Here is a 12,463-nt window from a genome sequence, read left to right on the forward strand (position 1 = left end):
GCTGCGAGGGTCGTTAGTTTTGAATTGTTCATGTGCTAAATTAGTTTCTGTTTCATGGCAGAAATTCACTTTTCAAGGGGTGTAGCTAAGGGACATTGGAAAGTGATTTTGAATACAGATATTATCATACTTATTTAACCATCTTCAACCAGAATTTCCATAGCAATTGCAGTAATACGTATACAATCACGCAGTTAAAATTATTGAATATTGATGGGGCCTGCACACATAGTGAATTTATACTTCTAATAAACGTTTACGTTTCAACATTATTACGTGTAAACCATTACATTTTATCTTCTCATGTTATATAAAACAGTGAGAAGATGTAATTTTCAGACAGTTCTTACTAAAAAAATTATACGATTATTTTCATTTATCAACGTAAACTTGCACAAATAATCCGATTAGTTTTGTTTTCGAGAGCTCCTAACAAAGACTCCAAGAGTTTCGTTTCATTTATTGAAGGTGACGTCAAACGATATTCGAAAGAGCTCGTTCGAGAAAGAAAAAAAAAATCGACAAGTATGGAATAAATGCAATTGAGAGGAAACGAAGCAAACAAGTTTAAAACTAGCCACAAAGCCCGTGGGAGTGAAATGGGGAAAGCCGGAATCACAGTGCGTGTACAAGGTCGCGCGGGAGGAAGAGATGGATTAGCCCAGCAGCCAATTAGGACGCGGCTGCGTTTTACTTGTGGCTTCCGCCGAAAAGTAGATCTCGGCCGACTGTTGGGTTTTCGACAGCCTGATGGCAGGGCAGACGTGAAACGCAGGAGTGTGGGTTCACGTAGGCACGTTCTCGTTGATGGCCAGTTGCACCACTCTGCTCTCCGATCGGCGATCCAATGATCTCGGCCCAAGATTGATCTTTGGATCATTCCTCCAAACATTGCGCCAACACGCATGTACTGAGACCACACCGTCGTCTCTCGCGTGAAGTGAAGTTCATACGTAGAGACCTGCAAAATTCGCGGTTTCGATGGCCTTCAGGATAGACTGCACATACCCCTGTACACTCGGGCAAATAGCGCAAGTTCATATGCTGCCGACTTGTAAGTCGTCTCAGCTGGTTTGTCTGTGATTCGATCCTTCTTTGGTTGAGGGTTTATAACTGGTTGAGGTTCGTCCAGATGAACAGTAAGCCAATAGCAAAATTATCTAAGAGGTATATGTGTTTGAATTCTAGCCTATCACCGAATCAATCTGCGAATATTGCCGGTCTCTATTCATACGTTTACAATCTGTGACAACAGGTGGCAGCAGTGTCCAATAAATGTTACGTGCATTTTCTATTGGTGGGATGGAACGATATGAGTCGCTACAATAGATTGTGACACGGCTAGCCAATGATTAATGCTGTTCACAAAAGGTGACTCAGTTTTAATAACGACTGAAAACACATTATGTTGTTTAATATTAATATAAATCAAAGCATTCTGAAATATTAATAGGTTTGGACCAAAAAAGCCTCTACTTAATATAAAAACTAATTATAACAAAATTAAAAGCCTTATTAAAGCATTAAACCAAATTGTAAGGATTTAAATATTTTACGCGAGAAGTGGTTGTAACATTAGTTAGGCATAAGAAGCAGTTTTGAGACATGTCGTACGAATCATCTGAAATTTTGTAAAAATAAAAGCTCTAATTTACGTCTGAATAACTTAACCTGCATAAAGTTCGTAAAAATTCCGGACACGTATGCTCACGCAGTGTGGATCCGAGATCATTGTCCATGAACCAGTGGCGGATCCAGAGGTTCACCTCGGAGGGGGCAGGCACTCTAGGATTTCAGAATAGCCAGAGAAAAAAATGTCTTAAAATTACTAAATTTGTACTTAATCTACTCACACTACACATAACATCCAACAGCCAGATTTTATAATTCTACAAGAAATTAATTAATTATATTAAAACATTTTATTGGTTTCAGAAACAATAATTTTTGTCGGCAATATTAATGTAGCAGCCAACTGGTTTTTCGGGGGGGAGGGGGGGGGCACTTGCCCCTGGAAACCCCCCCCCCCCTGGATCCGCCATTGCCGTGAACCTCCCCGAGAGTCGGTTCATATCGAAGTCCCCCAATGATCCTCGTTCAGCTTTCAAAACACAACGGAGCAACAGAAAATGTGGTCGAACAACGATCAAACCGGTTTCTGACCTTAGATCACGCTCGAACTCTAATGGTGCAACTGGCCATAAGCCTGCCTGGTGACCAGGGCACATCATGGATATCTCCGCGGTGGCTCTGCCTCATGTTCATACCGCACAGCCAGTTTCACTTCATCACACAATCCTAGAAAATAGTCGTCGGTGGCCGTGAAACATGAATCCACACTCGAGCGGCTAGCGTTGCAGGTTTGAGCTGCAGGTAGGTTACCAAATGGTTATGAGACAACCATAAACTTGTTAAACCGTACCGAATCATTCTACATCGTAGAAACCATGGGAGCAAGAAACTGAGGATAAGTATTGGCATGTTTTTTTTTTTTTTTTGGCCTTGGCTTTGATCGTTTTTAAGGCCTTGTGATTGGCGGCCGTCTGTAAGAGAAGCCATTTGACTTACTTGGCCGGGCCATTCAGGACGAGTATGCTTCCCTCTGGTTGGCTATGAGAAAGAGAGAGAGAGAAAGAGAGAGGGAGAGAGAGGGAGAGAGAAAGAGAGAGAGAAACCCAACCAATCTCGAAACACAGACACTGCAACAATATTTTACCACATTAGATAGTCTCGAAATCTTATCGCGAAAAATGCATGCCGTTAGGGATTAGGTGTGTCCAATCTTTTTCGTGGTAATAATTGCAGTCGAAATGAGAACGACTTCTCAGAGCATTCTTACTTGGTTTTATGCGAATTTTAACTCTGATTCCTTTGTTTAACAATACTTACCTACTATATATAATTACATAAAATCATATATGTTATATACATATTTTGAAAACCAAACCGAATTTAGAATTGTTATTACTGCGAACCTTCTTCTTACATCTTTAGTTTGATTAATTTTATCTCTGCATTTTATTTGGGATTTTGAATCTTTATATATATATTTGTTTTGGCCCGACACTGCATTTTGAGGAGAGTATTAAAATTTTAAAATACCAGGGCTTTGTGAATTTAAAAGATCGTCCGGAGATTGCCGGGAGCGTGACCTTTCGTGACCTTTGGTACGAAAGAAAATAGTTCTCTAATAGAACTGACGTTGGTTGTGAGGTCAGCATGCTCTTTACATCTTACCAGTTTTTTAGTTTATTTTTAGAATTTGTATGTAAGTGCCCTAAAATCCTCTGGTATGGCAAATGTCGGTGTTCATGTGTAGTAGTTTAAAGTTATGTTACTGGATCGAAGTTTTAATCATCATTCCTGGCCATGACCGTACGCAGAATTTAATTTCGGGAGTGGGGGATAGAACCACTTTTTCCCACTGTTTGCTTTCAAATTATGTCAATTTTTTGTTGGGAATGATAGATTTTTTTTAGGCGTTCAAGGGAAGGGATGTGTTCCCCCCCCCCCCCCCCTTTTCTGACCGCGGTGAGCCACTGTTCCTAGCGCAGCGCAGCGCAGCGCGAATTTAGTGTAGTAAAAAGGGGGGGGGGGGGGGGCAGGATGCACGTGCATCCCCCTTTTACCAACACATCATCTATTTTTAGACATGGAGCGCGGGGTCTGGGGTTGTAGCGGCGACCAAAGAGAACGCGTAGCGCAACGTAGGAACGGAGTTCAGTGGAAGAAAAAAAGGACATTGTTAGTAGGATTGAGTAAAAACATGCCTAAAGTCATGCATTCGTAAAGTATTTTCGTTCACCTTGGATGCCTATTAAAAGCGCGCTGGATATAACGGAGCCAAAATCAAAACCCATGCCAAAATTAGAGCCGAATATTACTTAACCTATGAACGAATAAATATTTTCTTCATTAAAACATTATTTAATTAAAAAGATATGCAATAGTGAGTACTATGAAATAACGAGGGTATATCAGAGAGTACTATGAAGATGCGAGGGTATATCAGAGAGTACTATGAAGATGCGAGTGTAGATCAGAGAGTACTATAAAGTCGTGAGGGTAAATCAGAGAGTAATATGAACTCCCAAGGGTAGATCAGAGAGTACTATGAATACGTGAGGGTAGATCAGAGAGTACTATGAATACGTGAGGGTAGATCAGAGAGTACCAAGAAGTGGCGAGAATAACTCTGAGAGTACTATCAAGTCGCGAGGGTAGATCAGAGAGTTTTATGAAGTATAGAGGGTAGATGAGAGAGTACTCTGAAGTAGCGAGGCTTGATCATAAGGCTCTATGAAGTTAAAAATGTTAAAGAGAGTACTATGAATTCGCAAGGGTAGATAACAGAGTACTATTATGTCGCAATGTTAGATCATAATAATATAAAGTCACGAGGGTAAATCCGAAAGTACTATGAAAACAGCAAGGATAAATAAGAGAGTACTATGAGGTCGCAAGGGTAGATAATAGAGTACTATGAGGTCGCAAGGGTAGATAAGAGGGTACTATGAGGTAGTAAGGGTAGAACAGAATACTATAAAGTCACTAGGGTAGATCCCAGTGTACTCTAATGACACGAGTGTAGATAAGAGAGTACTATGAAGGCGTGAGGGTAGATAGAGAATACTATAAAGTCGAGAGGATAGACGGGAGATTACTATGAAGTCGCGAAGGTAGATCAGAGGTTACTATGAAGTCGCGAGAGTAGACCAGAGTACTATGACGCGGCATACCTCATTGTAGTCCAAAGAGCTGTTAGATTTATTCGAGAAAAATACCCGCCCCTACGTATCACTTAAAGCTCAGACACACACGCGGGCCCTGATTTACAAACGGGCCAGCCTGTCATTTTGCCCAGAGCACCCATTTTTTAGGGGGGCGGGATCTATAAATAGGGCCATGTATTTTTCGCCAAAAGATTTCCATACCAGCCATGTTGTTAAACATTGTTGCATTGTCTGTGTTTTGTGGTTTGCTGAGTTTTTTAGGTACGTATTTAATTTCAGAACACCAATCACAGCCAGTCAGTGCTGAAGTAAACTAGTCCTTAATGGTCCGGCAAAACAGGGCAATGGCTTCTGTTGCAGACGGCTGCCAATCACAATGAAACAATAGCTAGAATAGGCATACCTTATTGAAATCTAATGGGGGTTCAAATTGTTTTGCGAAAAATGCCTACCCCTATCTATAAACAAAAGCCTCCTCGAAACGATAGACTATTGTTAGGGCCAGTGATTCTTCGCGAAAAGATTTTGAGACAGGCTGTGTGTTAAAACACTTTAGCATCGTCTGTGTTTCGTAATTGGTTAAGTTTATTTCAGGAGCATGTTCACTGTCGGCACACAAATCACAGCAATTCTGTGCGGAAGCAAACGCGTTTTTAATGGCCTGGCCAAAAAAGGCAATGAGTATAGGTTGAGTCCGAATTTTACTAACATACTTCGGTCGCCGGTTCATCACGAAATATTTGTTAAACACATACGGGTATTTACGACAAAAGTTGGAGCCACGATGCCAACCCCGAACACGACACTAAAGACCAAACACACACTCAGTAGCCAATAAAATACAAGGTCAAGGTGACGTCGATCCGGTAACATACGCGCCCTGACGGCCCGTAAGAATTAGATTCTATTTCTAATTACGTCGTGTCGTGCTACACGACGGAAAGCAATACGGAAACCTTACAGAACTGAACTTAAAAAAAAATTTGACGTAGCTTGGCTTCTGGGTTGTAGCCGCGTCCAAGGCGAATATGTTTGGTGATATCTTCGCCTCAAGGGCTCCGCCTACCCGGGCACACATGCGGTGCACATAGTTTCAAGTAAAACTAGGCGATTTCAAAACTACACAAGATATCCGAGTGGGGTCTGCTTACAAAAAGCATTTAAGTGTTCGCTGAGGGCCGAAAAGTACTTTTGATTTCGGATTAAGTTTTTAAATAGTATTTTTAGAAGAGTTAAAATGGCTAAAACGCATGTTTTCAGAGTAATTTTTAGGCGCAAAACAACCGTTACAGATTCTTGAAAACATCCAAGGAACTTCCATTACACCTTTATCTTAATTTCTCCGCAATATAACGACGAGAAGACTGCGCGCCAGTCCAGAGCCTTGCGCTTAGGGGCTATACCGCGCTAGAAATACCAGCGAGCGTCGCACTTATAGAGACATACACCCCTGACGCGGCTACAACCCAGTAGCCAAGCTACTTCAGGCAATAGCCGCGAAAGCATGCTATCTTTCAAAATATTTACCTTCTTGGATATTATTTATGCTATAAATCAAAATTTAGTTTTAATTTGGGTACAATCTAACATTTTTAGTGTGACTTCAACTGTTTTTTACGTTTATTTTTAATTTTTAGCGTACTTGCAGCGGAATTTTTTTTTCTGTCCCTTATCAACAACGTGCTTCCTTGTATCTAAAATAAACTTAATCTCACTTTGTGCAATATATGACTAAGTGTTATACTGTAATGCACTTAGCTAAAAACAGGAAATAAAAGATTCCTATAGGGAATACAATGGTTGTTTTTACGTATTATATGCATCATTTAATGGATGCATTTGTTCGGGAATGTTTTGCCGACCGCCACATTAGAGTTCGTCGTGTTAATGTTGTCGTGGTATTGTGACCCTGCGCTGTTAACGCTGTCGTGCTGGAACGATGCACGACAGTTTTTCAGGCTTGTCGTGTCGTGTTGGTCGTGGCGTTGTGACTAGCTTTGTGGTCTAAAGTGCTTCCTGAAGACGGTACTTATACGTTTTTGAAAATGGAGCTCAACGACTGGTTTGTTACACAAATGGAGAACGTATTTTAAATGTAACACTAAGCGTCTGGCATATATTTAATTGAAGACCACTTTGTATTACTACTCTTTACCGCATCTTTTTCGAGAAATGTTAATGTGAAATATTTAGATAAAAAAGGGGGTTGTCTGTAAAGTCGGTTTACGGACGATAATTTTACGTGATAACGTCATAAGAAAACATAGATGAAAAATTGCATACTTTTTAATTTTTAAATATTAGTTACAGTTTTTGCAAATTTAATTTAAATAATTTGTTTAAATATAATCACGAAAAATTAGTTAAAAAGCCCGCCTTAACCTGTTTGATATTATAGAAGATTTTCTCGCACGTTGGTTGGCCGGTTCTTGCACGCTCAGCTCAGGCAGAACGTGACAATTTTTCGTGCGTGCAGCCGGCGTTAATCGATTTATAAGATGTTATCACTTCAAAAACCTCCATGACGCCTGGAAGGTATGCAACACGCAAGATACCCAAGATGCTAGAGCTGCTGCAAATCAGGGCTACTACTAACTGGTGAGTGGTATTCAAACATATGAAAGTAGTTCCAAGAAAAAATTTAGCCAATGATAAAACTTAGTTTAGACATGTATCCACGCCACAAAAATTTTCAGGGGAATAAGGGTGTCACCCATAGTTATTTCAATGAAATCATTTTACAACAGCAACAAGTTTTGCGGAGGCTGTAGATCTTTGTTTAGGTAAACATTATTCCGACGCTTAGTAGTGTTGCATTTAAATATATTTTCTAGTTATTTACAATAAACCAGTTTATAAACTTCAACCCCAACAAAGGCGTATGTGACCAGCATTGGAAAGCATTTTAGACCACAAGTCGTAAAAATGCTTTAAAAATTATTTTTTATATTGTATTCAGGCTCACTTGTACATATAATTACTGTGAGAAAGGAGTTAATAGCAATGACATATATCACCGGATTGAGGATTAATCTGTGGCGCTTGTATGTTGCTAATTTTGAACAAAGAGCTGTGGGATGAATGCTGTCGAGATATTTTTTAATATGTACAAGACAATGATGAAGAGGTTCTTAATATATATTTATATAAACGTATGTAAAATATAAATATATTATATTTATATTAAATATAATTTATATTATTAGACTATGTATTTGATATATATTATATATAGCCTATTTGATTTAGAGTGATTATATATAACATATTATAATATATAAATATACATGGGATATGTCGAAAACATTGTTGAACAAAATTCCAACACTTCATTGCAGCTCAAATGGAGTTCCAATGGCACGCCTTAACGAGGTAGTATCCTAAATTATTTTGATTCTAATTTTTTGTATTTTTGGTAAAGATTTTAAATAAATTCATATTATAGACATTTTATTGTTTATATCAGCCTTTTTTTTTTAACTAAACAAGGCCTTTTTTTTAAAATGAAATTATTGGCAAATATTTATGTCAGTCATCATTTACTGAAAACGTGAAAAATGTGGTATACAGTTTTGGATTGGCAGTTTGTATGTAGTCTTAGTCTTTGAAATCCTTAGTTTTAGTACATCATTTATAAATTAAAAAAATATATATTATTTCCCAATATCGTGTTGGTTTCAGAGTCTTGGGAAAAAACTAATTTTTAATGATTTACGAATAAATAATATACCAAAAATAAATAGTTTCAAAACGAAGGCTACATACGAATGGCTTATCCATAATTGTCTAACACATGATTTCATGCTTTCGTATACGCTAGAATGTGGTTGTATTTCAAATTTATTTTAAAACATGCGCAAAAACACAAACACAAAATAATTGAGGAAAAGTGCCTTAAGAGAAATGGCTGGCGATGTGTTCGTGATAAATGTGTTTCATGTCACGTAGGCGAAACTAAAAAATAACTTTGACGTAGGTGATGAGCAGAGAACCCTTCAAGTTGGGAAGGGGAGGTGTAGTAACCACAACAATAACCGAATAGGAAGCGAAAATGGAGTGAAAATGAAAATGAAAAAAAAAAAAAAAAATTGGTTGTCTGTAAAGTCGGTTTACGGACGATAGTTTAACGTGACAACGTAATAACAAAACATTGATGAAATGATTGCATACTTTTAAGAATAAAATTGAATCATTTTTATTGAATTATCACTATTTTGTATGGATACAAAGAAGGAGTGAAATGAAATCTACAATTTATTTGATAAATTTACTTTTCTTTGCACTCATTAATTCAAATATGTTTATTACTTTAACGAAGAGATTATTTTAACTATAACTTTTATACATGTTTGCTATTAACTTCTTCCAATCTGTGTTATTCTGTTAAGGATAGGACGATGATAGGAAAATTAGGAAACGAATGGGAGTGTTTCAAGTTTAATGTGCCTCGAAAAAGTCAAATCGATGGTTGTTCCAATCGAGTGGACGAGAGATATATGCGGCGCAAGCGTACTATGAGCGTAACGGGACACAGCGTAAACGGACAGCGTAACGGGACAATGTGTGTTACGGGACACTTTTTCGTGCGTGCAGCCGGCGTTCATCGATTTATTAGACGTTGTCACGTCAAAAATGTCAGCACATTCTTCTACTAACACTTTGACGAGTAATCTGATTATCCTTACAAAGATAAAGGACTATAGACCTACACAAGGCACCTGTCACTCATAAATGACCATTAGATATACAGAAACAGTAGCCATACTTTGTACGTTTTTGCAATTTTTGGGGCCAAAACAAGCATATAAACCAATAGTTCTCGAACAATGGGGCCCACAATAAAGTCATACTCGGTACTTTTTACATTAACTTTAACGCCATACTTGGAATTCATTATTCCTACCGTAGGGCCCTATCCCTACTCGGAATTCATTACTCCTACTTCAGGGTCATATTTGTTACACATTAAACATAACGAACCAGGGAGACATCGTAAGTTTTGTCTATGAAGGCCAAATAAAAGTATATTGGTCACTCATAACCCACAACCCGGTACACTTTACGCATATTACAGTTGGATTATCAGCCAATCCGTGAGCAGAAGTTTGAGGCATGGGATTTAAGATTAGTGACCTTTGACCTCTGACGCCACACGTAGTTCGTTCACCTCCTTAATATCCTTAAGTAGTCAGTAATTTTTCTTTAGTTGAATAAGGGCCCGACGAAGTCATTAAATCTCACTAGTAATCCTTAAAAGCTCCTTAATAAAGACTGTTAGCGTAAAAGTAATGGTAATGGATAAACGAGGGTATTTCAATGCTCTTTTGTTTCCGACTTGGCAGAAAAAAACGCTGTACGTAAGCGCAGTACAATTGGCGAATTTCGGAACACATGATTGTATTTTATGTATAAGAAACGTTTTGAATTATTTTTAAATAACTAGCACCTCACCTTTAAACTAAAAAGGTGTGATTTACTGTCTTACTTTTAACTTATAAAGTAAATGTAATAAGTGATCAAAATTATTTTAGGGCTATAAATTTCATATAAACACTATGCTTGGGTTATACCTATATGTGTATCAAAAATAATTTTCAACAATATGGTTTTACTTTTAAGAATTGAACTAATCAACAAGATTATTTATTGTGCGCTAACTATTTAACATTGTTAATTTCTCGAGGTATTTTGTGATAGTGGCGAAGGCGACGAAGTAACGGGGTCCTTCAAAAATTCTTAATTTTTGTTTGCACAAGAGAGTATGAACCTTGTCACAGCTTTTCCTAAAATTTCCCTACCTCCCCCCAAATTTAACAGACATTTCCCAAATTTCCCTTAAAACAATTCTCTTTTTTGCCTTAAAATTTCCCAATTGCCCCTTAAAATTTCCCAATTGCCCCTCAAAATTTCGCTATTAAATCTTCCCCATCACCCAGTATTTGAAATATCAGATCATACCCGCAGAGAGGATTAATATACCGCTTACCTGCTCTTTGCGGATATGAGCGGCTATTTAGGAAATTGGATGATGGGGAAGATTTACTCGGGAAATTTTTAAGGAAAACCGGGAAATTGTTAAGAAAATTAGGGACATTTCTGTGAATTGCGGAGGGGGTAATAGGAAAAAATTGGGGAAAGATGTTACGTCAGATGTCAAAGGTCACAAATCCTAAATCCTATGCCCGAAGCCTTTGTCATCGGTTCGGGTAAAACTCACTACTTACAGGCTGAATAGGAGGAAAAGGACCAAGAGTTTCCTAACCATGGGTTCAACTAATTAGCATTCTACAGAGCCACACGTGGCAAGCTTTACTCTTTATATAGATTCAATAGGTATGTAATATTGGGTCTGTGTACACCACGCAACACAAAAACTAAACATCATATTACATACATTGCGATGTCCGAGAACCAGTCATTTTTCGTCATTCGATGTCACTGCCGTAGAAGGCACTCCCGTGTTTGACTCAACCACACGTAATTTGAGCACTCTCTTGTCAAATATTTGCCACTGGCTCAAGGCCTAGCGAAGCGTGTTAAACTAACGATGGTCCCGTCTAAACTAACGATGGTCCCGTCATACAAGCAGAGGAAGAAAACCCACCTTGCAGTAAATATCACGTCTGGAGCGGCCGCCGCCGATCCATCATATTGCCATCCGGGGCAGTAAGCGTGTGCGAGACCAGAAACCCGAAGTTTCTACAACTCGCCAAGTGCATAGTAAATCAGGTGCACCCCACACTGGTGAAGAATCATTTGAATCGACGGCGGGGGCGCGTGTCTTGTGGGATAGGTTTGGCACACGGGCCTGTGTGTGCGCTGGTAGGTTGTGTACCTAATTCGGCGGGGGAGAGGAGCTCCCCACCAGTTAGATCGGCCAACTGGCGTGATGTCGTGTCGTGTTGGTGTGCAATAGAGGCTTGTCTGCGTGCTGTAATTTCAAGTGACCTAGTTAAACTCGGGTGTGGCGTGTAGTGTAAAGCTGTGCGAGCCGCTCCTACGAACCCCTGGGAACACATAATATGCAAGGGTAGTTAGCCCATTAGTGCATGTAACAGGTAGTTCAGGCCGACACTCGCTCAGGCATATAATCGTGTGGTCGTGTTTGTGAACGTAAAAAAGAATTTACATGGGTTAGTACTCTACTGGCCGCCTTAGGGACCGAACTATTGCGTTCCTTAATAGTTCAGTCAAAGACAGGCTAAGCCAGTTGATGCGGTGGATAGCCTCAGGCTGTTTTCAAAAATAATCTGAAACATAGGAAATTATGTTAATTATTGATACTCAATTTGCCTATGAAGGCCGTTCGGTTGTAAGTTCAGGCGGGAAAAGCCTCGTCAAAAAACTTTTTTTTTTAATATATTATTTTTATTATTTTTATTTGATTTCCTATTTTGTACTTGTTTTTATCTTATGTTTGTTTTTTCTCCTAAACTAACTATACATGCCCCCAGAGCCCTGCCCTGACAGGCATGCATGCCTCTCAGCCCGGATCCCCAGTGGGAGTTTGAGGCGAGAAACCCCCTACCAGTTTTCCTGCATGGCCCTGCCTTGACAGGGTGCGCGAAAGGTGTGTGCGCGTGCGTAGAGATTTATCCCCGGGGAAGGGAAAATTTAATTTTGAGTTATTGGTTGATTTGTTGGTAAGATTGATAAATTTTCGACCCTTATAATTCAAAATCCCATGCCTTTCCGATACGCCACCGGCGCTGGAGGTGAGTCTAGAGCGG

The 12,463-nt window shown here is 39.1% G+C and overlaps 1 protein-coding gene across 3 annotated transcripts in view; it reads left to right on the forward strand.

The window, feature by feature from the left end:
* LOC134529066 (dihydropyrimidinase) overlaps positions 1–12,463 on the forward strand; it is a 187,795-nt gene that overhangs the window by 89,953 nt on the left and 85,379 nt on the right. The window lies entirely within an intron of this gene.

This window comes from Bacillus rossius, chromosome 2 (genome assembly GCF_032445375.1).
Source record: "Bacillus rossius redtenbacheri isolate Brsri chromosome 2, Brsri_v3, whole genome shotgun sequence".
In the NCBI taxonomy this organism is placed as follows: domain Eukaryota; kingdom Metazoa; phylum Arthropoda; class Insecta; order Phasmatodea; family Bacillidae; genus Bacillus; species Bacillus rossius.